We start from the raw sequence: 6,833 nt of genomic DNA, 5'->3' as shown, positions 1-6,833 counted from the left end.
TGTGAATCATGCCAAACATTCAAATAACTGAAACGAGTTAGTCGAATCGGACAATGGAATCCGATTTTTAAGTGTTTTGAGTGTGTACGCTATTTATGCCAAGCCAAAATAAATAAATATTTAATAGAACCTTACCCCCGACTTATTATTTCCCTCATATTCCAGCTCAAGCCATGCCCGTTGATTGATTCGCATTTCCTTTGCCCAGCGAAGCGCCTAAACCAAATATTTTCAAAAGTTCGCATCTGGATTTCAACAAATTTATACGCAATTTTCGATATTGAACTTTTTGTTATATATTTGGCCCGCCCTCTGAACGTTTGTTAAAGTCCAAACATCCAGCATTGATTGACAAGTTAAATGAATATTTTCCGCCTTGGCAATTATGATGATTGATGGCTTTATTCATTTGCTTGTATTTTCATTGAGGGGCGCTCGATTTGTTACAAATATTTCTATATATAACTATTAGGATCTATGTAGTAAATACGAGAGTATAAATCATGGCATCTTTTATGAACATTTTTAAGATTCGGATTCGATGCATTGACTTTAACAGTGGGAGTGCGCTTGTCGGGAGTGTCCGACTGGGGAATACCCTCAACCTACTTCTGCCATCAATTATCGCAAGCAAGCCCGTACTGTGCTTCAATAGGAGGATCTACGTTCCCCATTGCAAGTCAGAGAGAGCTGCGACCTGCCTAAGAGGCAAACCATCTAAATACCCTACAGAGAAAGGCCAAGCATTGTAAATACCCCTCAATGTAAATTCCAACCAAACATTGTCTCTATGCTTTATAGATTCTCTGTTTTAAGGGCTGAGAGCGACGTATTCGATACATTTGCACAAAACCAATATACCCTCTTTACCCTGTATGGGTACACAATGAAAAAGAATATTTTATCTTTTCGCATTCCAGATACTCAGTCTGTCTTATACTCTGTCTCTTAAAACTGTTACTGAACACTCAACACTGATCTGAACTATTAACTATTATTTGTGCTTGGATAATTCAGATAAATCCTTTAGATGTCTTAGCTTTCTTATCTTAAGCAGCCAAGCTGCACTAATTTATCAACTAGTTCTTCTTCGCACAGAAAAAGATATTGAGTTGGGTTGTAAACGAAGATCTCAATCTTATTTTGGAAGCTCTCAATTAGCTCTCAATATCCCTAGTATGCATGTGCCAAGGAATAATTGGCTTTCTGAATTGGGAGCTTTATTATGGTACTTCTGAAAATGCGTTCTTTATTCCCATCATTCTTAACGTAAAGTTAGACACAAGTTATAAAATGATATCAGTTTGAATAGTATTAAAGGTATTACTGGCTTGCTATTGATTGCTATCTGAAAGCCGCAGTATACTCCAGATCGGCCTTGCCTGTGACCCAGTCTCTACTAGATTTAGTTAGTTCACCTTATCGACATAGACAATGGAACTCAAGAGTCCAGCCGATTGAGCTTTTAAGACCAACATTGAGCAAACACTCGGCTGCAAGGCAAACACGTAGCTCCAGTCGTAAACTCTTATCACCAACCTTTCGTATACGAGTACTTTTTATTATGGCGCATAATTAAGAAACCTTTAAGCTGTCCAGGTTGACCCTTTTACCGAGTCTAATATACAACCTGGACACGTAAGTATGTTAACATTTAAGGCGCAGAACACAAGAAAGCAACGATCTTCAACAGCTTCTCGAGAAAGTCCCATAAAAGAATCGATGCCCGCCAAAGGCAGATGCATAAATCACCTGAATGGATGCGTTAATGAGGAAAGCGGGGAATTGCAAGAAGTGAAAACGTTGCCGTCGATTTTAACCGACTTGGCAATATCCTACTTCTAAATTGAGATTTGACGGCGGTCTTCAGTAGTCTACTAATTTGGTACATAAATTCTAGAATTGAGCCACAGTTTTCTCCAAAAATGGTTCAAATTGAAAAAGTTTACGTTTCGAAGAGAGCTGCAAAGCAAAAATAACTTAACATTTATTTTACCCTGTTCGATAGAACGGAAAAATATTAATTATAAATCCGAATAGTTCATTAGAGATATGAAGGTTTTTTTTGCAACGCAACTCAAGACAGCAAGCTGGTTCAAACCGCAAATGTTGTTTGGTTTCGATGGCCTGGCATTTAGTTGGACAGCCAGATGCACAGCAAGATGTGGGCTTAATTAAACAACACACTCTTGTTCCGTTTTTTGCTTTTATCTCATTTAACCATAAATATCAGATAATAAATTGCAGCTTTTAGTTGCCAGCACTGGGCATCAACTGGGACTGGGAACCGAAGCCACAGATAACATGTCTACAAATATTAAATTAATATAATTAGGCTAATTAAACATTTGGTTCTAAATAGTTTTCTCTTTTTTTTTTTTGTAATATGTGTTATTATTTTGTTTATCAATTGTCACACTTGCCGCACAGTCCAGCAGTCCAACAACAACGTCAGCAAACAGCCAACCAGGCGAACAGCCAACCAGGCGAACAGCCAACCAGGCGAACAGCCGAGCAACTGCCTATTACGATCCGACCAGACGAGCCGGCGCTGAGCGAGTTGTAACTGCAACAAAGCGGTTCGAATCAGTCTTATTAATGACTGGGCGATGATTCGTTAGCCGACTGCAAAAAAAAATTAATAAAAATGAAAAAAAGCTGAAAAAAAAGAGTAAAACTTGAAAAAAAAGAGTACTGAAGTGAGATGAATTAACTGAGTTGAGCGCAGAGCTCAGCAAAAATCCCAGGCACCAAGTCCCATGTCCAGATTGTAATGTGACTGTGTGTGTGTGTGTCTGTGTGTGTGTGTGTGTGTGGGGTGGGGGGGGTTGGGGGGGGGGGGGGGGTATGGATCAGCATACAACTAGTTGGCTCAATTGACAAACTGAAAGCTGAAAATGATATGTTAAATGTGTATGCCGCAACTGCTGAGCATGATTCAAGAATGTGATTTGAATACTTCAACATTACTTGCAGAAGATTCAATTAAAACTTTACACTTACCCTTTTAGATATTATGGAAACTTATTAAGACTTTGTAGACTTGAAGTTGAGCTGCAGCTAAGCTTAATGATCCCTTAAGAAAGTACAATCAAAGTTGGAATACCCCTAGCATTTGTGATTCTTACGAGTACTTACGAATACATACGAGTACTCACGCGCACTTACGAGTACTCAGATGGTGCTTAGCTCATTTCCCTGTGCTCTCCGGATGTCCGAGTGACGTAGGCAATGCATAAATTAAAAATATGTTTAATAAAATAATTAAAATTAATATTAAACAAAAAGAGAAAAACAATGTATTTATAAAATACATAATATACAATTACAGACAATATTGAAAAGGTTTGTATGCAATATCCAAAGTGAAAAGGAAATACAAGAGACGCCTTCCTGGGCCCAAGCTATGGGAAATGCGTTCATGAGTAATATCGATGCTTAGAGTCCGATCTCTGTACAATTTCAAGGTCGTTAATGAAGGCCGACATGGGGACGGACATGACATAACAGGCGACTCGGGTCGCCTTTCTTATCATGGATATATATAATTTATGAATATATATACTTTCTACGCAGGAAACATTTGTATGTTTCGTTCCCTTTGTCTCATTCATTTTCTACGGATTCAGCGCAGCAAATAAAACAAATATATTAATTATAAATAATCTAAGATTCTGGCTAAAAAATGAAGTGCTCTGTTGAAAATTGTCATGTGCCATTGGCAATTTTCACTTTCAGGCAGCATTGTTATCATTATTATTGAAATCCAGGCAACTGATCTGATCTTTGCCAAACCACTTAACAGGCTGCCAGATATCTGGACAGACTTCTAAGTGGCTGCATAAACATTCCTCGATTGGTGAGCAATCTAATTCACCAGCCAATTGACGTCAGGCATGCGCATTGGAGACAAAGGCTCTGCATTGTCGAAGCGATTGTATCTAGATACTTGTCGATCTGGGCGGATATAACGCATCGACTGGCGCCAAATTAAAACCTTTTTAAAGTGGTATAAAGCAGTTCATTTAATTAATAATCAAGTTTTCGTTTTCGCCCAAAATAAAGGCAGCTAATTGATAGATCCACGCGACCTCGAATCCCAACCCCTTGCCCCTTTCATTAATGTTGCAAGATCGTCTCCAAGTCAGCCAAAAAATATCTACACATAGATATTGGTATATTCGTAGTGTAACAAGTCCATTAATTAGCAATTGTACACTGTTATACACTGTTATACGCTGTTATACAATACAATACAACTGTTAAACATTTGATTTGCCTAAACCGAATCCCCTTTCCATATCTAGATATACTTAGATATTGGTATATTCGTATTGTTACAGGTCTGTAAACTAACAGTTGTAACTGTTATACGTTGTTATACAACTGTTAAGTATTTGATTTGCCGAAACCGAACCCGCTTCCCCTTTCATTAATTTTGCAAGATCGTCTCCAAGTGTCCGACTCATATCTAGATTTAGATATTGGTATATTGGTATTGTTACAGGTCCATTAATTAGCAGTTGTACACTGTTATACGCTGTTATACAATACAATACAACTGTTGAGCATTTCATATGCGTTGTAAAATAATCAATTTGTCTGTTTCACGAATTGTTTACTCTATTTATTAGACGAATTTGTCCCTAGGGCAGGTAGATACAGCGTCCACGTGGGTCTAAATGTGTTTTGGACCCGTGCCTGTAAAAAGGTGCTAATCACTGAATGTCAATTAAACCGCTTGCAACAGGTTTGGATTGGTTGCGCTTACCTTGATTTCCATAGAAGGTGAACAACAATAGATTTAAGTCTTATCAGAAAACTTTATCTCTCCGAATTCGTATGATAAGCCCACCGATTGGAACCTATCCCAAGAACGATTTTCAGATATTTTCACCCGCACGGATTTTATACTAATGAGCACCTTAAACAATTTCCCGTTAATCAATAGACTATTTTAATCGTTGATTAGTTTCCTTAAAAATATATCTAAAACGAAAGCTTATCTCAATTATATTTATGTTTACAGTGTCATAACATTAATAATACATTTACCTACATATTGTTAAAATGAAAAATAAACAAACAATAATGCTGCAATCCATAGTGATCGACCTGGGGATACCCTGCAATCAGAAATGATTTCTGTTGCAAGTGAATAGTTCAATATATTTTGAGAAATTAAAATCTTTTTTGTCAGCAAATCAACCAAAAAAATTCCAAAAGCCTTAAATATTTGCTTAACAATCCGTTTTCTAGTATTTATTATACCGAGTTGAGCAAATTTTTATTGATTACAGGGTATAAAACTGAGTGAAAATCAAAGCAAAATTGCAATTCAAGAGCAATTCAAATTTTATTGCTAGCCGCTCATAAATAAATTAAGTTTATTTCTTTCAACCAAATTGGAAGACGAAAAGTAAAATTCCGCGTGCCATCTTTGAGGCCAAAAATGAAAGAGAAGAATCTTTAAAGAACTCGACTATCTGCACAGTCAGAGCCACAAATTGTGGCAAGTTTAACAACTGATGAGCCAATTGGGGCCAACAATTGAATTATGGCAGCACAAATAAACCATAAGGCACTCTGGCCTGGCGTCTAGAATCACATATGTGCCTATGGAACCTAAATTACATATGGCCATTGTAAGCATATGAGTTTACTAAGCTATGCAATCAATTTCGGAATATTAGTTTTTATGGCGTCTCAAATCGAATGCATAAGAAGAAATTTAAATCGAATGAATAGTATAAACAATGTGTAAACTATTTATAATTGGCATGAGAAATTGCCCAAATGCGAAAGCCAGCTGAGTGTGAAAAATACATCGTAAATGTACACACACACACACACACACATATGTACCCATACATATAAACACATAAACTCATTATTATATTAATAAAAATTTACGACTCTCGATTTTAGTATTATTAGGCTTATATTCAGTTGTTAGGCAAATGCATTTATTGCACTTATAGAATAGTTAGCCAAAACAGCCATAAAGGAAAAAAATATATATATGAAAGGGTGAATACTTAATGCTACGTGAAACAACAATAAAATGACGCAGCTGAGGCAGCGAAAATGTTCAAACCTATTGCTGATATTAACGTGAATATAATTAACAATTTTTGCTGTAGTTTGATGTATCTGCAGTAACTAGTTATTACATGAACTTAGCAACAAGCGTTACAATAATGAAGCACGAAATAATCATGTTTTAGTTATCAATTCGAAACGAAATTCCATTCGCCGAAACCCTTAATACTCTTTAGTACTTGAGTACGGCAACAGTGTAGATAATTGAGTGCGTTCTACAGTGCGTATGAGCAATCCATGGACAACTTTAACTGCATTTGGAGCAGGCAAAAAAACCAGAGATAAGATACGCCAATTCTTTGAAAATCTGCACATAAATCCCCAATCATTCGTGCTACGATAAGATCTGTCCCGACTATGTTTTCCATGCCATGTAAAAGTTTTCAGCTAAGTACATTTCAGGTGCGTTAACCTGACATGTTCGAGTAATGCAAAGCCGAAAACCTGTATGAAACTGTGGGAAAATGACGTAGAAATATTGATATATAAAAAATATAGAAGCCCAATTGGGCTGAGAGTGCATCCAGAGGTAAAAGAGAAATGTGGCCAACAGTTTCGGCCAGAAGCTGCTTTAGTATAACAGCAATAATTTTATGCATGTCAACGTCTTTCGACGCTTAGTCGGTTTTGGCTTTAGTCGGTTCCGATCGGTGGTCGGAAACATGAGCGAAGAGTGACTTTGATATAATTAAGCAGCAGCAGCAGCAGCAGCAGCAACTCTTTGCTGGTTT

This window comes from Drosophila virilis, chromosome 2 (assembly GCF_030788295.1).
Source record: "Drosophila virilis strain 15010-1051.87 chromosome 2, Dvir_AGI_RSII-ME, whole genome shotgun sequence".
Taxonomy (NCBI): domain Eukaryota; kingdom Metazoa; phylum Arthropoda; class Insecta; order Diptera; family Drosophilidae; genus Drosophila; species Drosophila virilis.
Note: the sequence above shows the minus strand (reverse complement) of the source record.